The sequence below is a fragment of the Gossypium arboreum genome, chromosome 11 (assembly GCF_025698485.1).
Source record: "Gossypium arboreum isolate Shixiya-1 chromosome 11, ASM2569848v2, whole genome shotgun sequence".
In the NCBI taxonomy this organism is placed as follows: Eukaryota; Viridiplantae; Streptophyta; class Magnoliopsida; order Malvales; family Malvaceae; genus Gossypium; species Gossypium arboreum.
The window spans coordinates 100,202,204-100,206,715 of record NC_069080.1 but is presented as its reverse complement, the minus strand read 5'-3'; the positions used below and the strand labels follow the sequence as shown (position 1 = coordinate 100,206,715).

Below are 4,512 nucleotides of genomic sequence, written 5' to 3'. Positions count from 1 at the left end.
ACCATCTTAGTGTTGGAAATTTTCACTTAATGAAGTATTTCTAATTTGAGTTGGTGCAACAATGTCTATAGCACCTTCAAGCTTCCACATATTAGGTAGGTTAATTTTATGTCATTGTATTGTTTTTGAGGTTATTGTATGAGATCTTGAGGTATCTATTTCTATTAAAAGGATTTCTCCTTTTGGGCTTTGAAGTAAAGTCTTGGTATTAACCACAAAATACATAGCTTGAAGTGGAGCTGATAGACTAAAATTAGTACTTCAGATCTAAGAAGCATTTTGTAATTATGAGTATGAATTTGAAAGGTTAAAGATTGTAAAATATTTTTATCGGTTAAAGAAACCATAAATTTGGGTAATAATTAAAATGTATTGGGCCAGTACATATGCTTATTTTTATAGTTCCTAGTAAAGAGTCATTAAACATAAGTGTCTCTAGTCTCTTAAAACAATTAAAATTGAGGTATTTTTTGTGGCTTCAACACTAAAAGGTTTGAAACCGACTTGGCTAATTCAAAATGGAAATATTTATAATTTTATTCTTTGAGTTTATTAATGACGACCTTATCTAATAATTGGATTGTTTGATATTCTTTTTGAATAGGTAAACTTCTTTATTTTATTTTTATAATGTAAGTACAAAAGACATTTAAATTCTCTTGGGAGAGTCTAATTTTCAAATCTTTGGGGAATATTTTCATAATGTTCTTCTTATTCATTAACAGTGTTGGACTCTTGGGATTGATTGGAAGTAAAGCTTGCAGAAGAATTGGCTCTTTTAAGAATTTAAGAAAATAAAACATTCTTTGTTTTCTTATTTCCTACAAGGGAGTTCTACTTTGAGGATTTCTAGATTACTATAGTTGCCTACAGGAATACTTTGTCCTTAATACGCCTAACTTACGGCTAATTGGACTGTGTACCAATACTTATAAAAAATAGTAATACATTAATAAAGACATTTAAACCAGAACTCGAAAATACTGAAAACAAATTGAATATTTTCAAAAGCTTAGAAATACATGTTCCTCCTCGGCTTTGATGCCAGATAATCTCATTAATCTTCTTAGAATTTTTAAAATTTTAAATAATTCCCTAATTTAAAAAATATTAATTAGACCTTTAAATCTTTAACAAAAAATTAATTAAGCCCTCCATAATTTAATGTCACATTTTGCCATTGCATGTATTAGTTTAATGTTGTATAATATTTTAATTTTTATTTAGTTGTATTGTATCTAATATTATCAAATTTGTTAAGATATTAGATTTTGTACAATGGTGTTTGTATTAGAGGAGTCCATGGACTAAATTAGGTCAGACCAAAACCTGATTTCAAAACACCTAAAAAACTCAATTTACTATTAAAAAAATAATAAATATCAAAATTATATTTTAATTGATATTTTTTATTATTTAAATTAAATTTCATCGATACGAGATACAAAAATCTTTGCTCGTATCCAACAAACCAATTGGACAAAGCTAAATACAAATGACTCACCATTTATAGAATAATATCAAAATAAACCCAGTACCAAAAAAAATCAAAATAAACTAATACCTTAAAGAAAATATCTTATCAGATTTAGAGAAAACAAAGAAGTCGGATGAACGAATTTCCCTTTTTCATGTGACAAATATTTTCTTCCAAAACGCTGCCTTAATAAAACAACAATCAACATCGAAAGTCTGTACAAAAAGTAAAGCCCACATTTAAAAAATTTCTAAAATTGGGAAAAAAAAGAATTGTAATCAAGTGCTGCAGACATGTGTTTATTGTTTTTATTTTATTTTATTTTATTCCAATCTTATTGCAATTTGGATTTTTCAATGCAAGATATTCTAACTTCCAGTTATTGAATAGAATCCGGCAGTTTTACGTACAACCCAATGTTTATATGCTGCTGACCTTCGCCGGTTCCTCACAATTTCGGAAACTTCTTAATTTTCTATAGCTACGTATTCCAATACCAAACTATAAATATGTCCGTAATTTTCCAGCTTATTACCCAAACTAGATCCTTCAATCAAAGGATTTGATAAATTTTACATTTTATAAGCTTCAAATGGCTTCGAACAAGCTTCTTATGCTCTCAGTTGTAGCCATTTTTCTTCCTGCAATGGCTATGGCAACTGATTATATCGTTGGGGATGATAGCGGATGGACTATCAATTTCGATTATCAAACTTGGGCAACGGATAACGTATTTTACGTGGGTGATAAATTAGGTATATTCACCATATTTCTCGTTTCTCATCTATTTATATTAATTTTCATTATTGATTTTATATAATTATTTTCTTAAATCAATAACTTAAACATCATGTAATCTAGTGTAATACTTGCATTTAAGTATTTTATTGAGTTAATATATTTTTAATTGGATCACCAACTCAGTTATAATATTATAAAATATTTATTATTTTAAAATATAATTAATATTATTATAATGATATTTTAATCATACAAAATCCGAATGACTATTACTGTAATAAAATAAATATCTTTTTAAAATTACTTATAAATATTAATATAAAAATTAATAATTAATAATTATTTTGAATAGTTATATTAACATTCATGATATCTTAACATTCATGTCATCTTAACCTTTAAAAATTAATCTTTTGAAATCATAACTTAGACCCGTGAACACTTAACAATATGCATTCCATCTTGTATACATATAAATACGTACTTGGATTTCTATACAAAGTTCAAAGAAATTAACAAATTGAATATAATTAATTTTTATGCATATGAATACGTAATTAGATTAGTTTCTACTAATATAGTTAATTTAATTAATTTTTGGTGAAAATTGTTTAATATAGAATTATAATTTTTTAAAATTTCATTAAAAGTTAAAATAAACTATAATACAATATTGTTTAAACCACAATTAATTTTGCAGTGTTCCAATACCCTAAAGGATATCACAACGTCTTTAAACGGTACAGCCTTCAAGGATTGTGACATTCCACCGCCAAGTGAAGCTCTTACCTCTGGTAATGATACAGTAGTCCTTAAGACCCCCGGCCAAAAGTGGTACATCTGCGGTGTTGATAACCATTGCTCTGCTTATGGCCAAAAGCTTTCCATTACTGTTCTATATCAATATGGTTGGGCACCAGCTCCTGCACCTTTGGCACCAACTCCAATATCTTCTTCACCTTCACTGCCAACACCTACTGCACCTTCATGGCCACCTGCTCCATCTTTGCCTACAACACCAGCACCAACTCCTGAGCCTTGGGCACCAACTACACTTTCAGTGCCAGAAACAACAGTTACTGACCCTTGGGCACCATCTCCAATATCTTCTCCACCTTCACTGCCAACACCTACTGCACCTTCATGGCCACCGGCTCCATCTCCTTATCCATGGATTTGATCTGCCATCGTTCAATCATGTTTCCATCCATAGCTGCTTTACTCCAATGATTTTGATTGTGAACAACATTACTAGCTCTTATTACCGGAAAAATGACTCTCTTCATTGGTTCTATGTATGTTTACAAATTAATAAATCAAGGGGTGCCTTGTTACTTATTTGATTTTACATTCAGAGTTTTGTCTTCTAGTTACAAATTCAGTCTTGAGTATTTCTTTTTTGAAGTAAAGTTTTAAATATTTATTTCTTTATGGAAATGCTCCAATATAATCACCACAACTAAGAAAATCATAAGACAACTCAAACTCAAATATGTCACCCAAAGTTAATTTGATCAATTTGATGTACAATCTCCCTATCAAAAGCTAGAGAAAAATGATTAAATAAGAAAACAGAAAATCTCTAATTAATTGATATATATAGCAAAATAAATATTGGCATATCAAAAGCTTCATTTTATTTGTAAAGGATAAACTTGTGTAAGCAACGAACAAGTAAATAATGTAAAATCGACAAAATCGAACACACAAATTTTACGTGGAAAAAATCTTCAAAAAAATGATAAAAATTCACATGTAAAAGGAGATTTCACTATAATAAAAAAGGAGTACAAAATATGGAGAGAATTAAAATAAAATTCAAAGCCCTGAAATAAAAACCCTTCTAAACAAAGAATAGAATTCTCTCAATCTCAATATTTTTGTTGTATGAAACCTAGAGTAATTAAGGCCTATTTAAAAGCTGAAACTCGTAGCATATTATGACTAGAATATTCCTAGGTTAATCAGAGTAAAAGTGGAAAACTAAAAATAAAGTTGTCGAGATGAGAGGGACGTCACGCCTTCAGGACAAAAGCTCTCTTCTTGTCGTGACATTGATTGTTCGTCGGGACGAATAACACTTCCTCGTTGCGAGGCCACACATTATTTGGTCTGAAAATGCGATGAATAACTCCACAAATCTCCACCTTGACTCTTATTTGACTTCACTCCCTTGCCAAGCCCTATTACAGGCCTAATTGAATCTTCGTCTGGTACTCACCAAGTCCAAGCAATGCTCAAACTTTGAAATTGGAGGAATTTTTGTTAACATGTCTGTCTAATTGTGTTCTGTG

At 29.7% G+C, this 4,512-nt stretch overlaps 1 pseudogene; it reads left to right on the top strand.

Moving 5' to 3' along the window:
• The first annotated feature begins 2,069 nt into the window (after positions 1-2,069).
• On the top strand, positions 2,070-3,398 carry LOC108471326 (blue copper protein 1a-like; annotated as a pseudogene).
• The last annotated feature ends 1,114 nt before the right edge of the window (positions 3,399-4,512 follow it).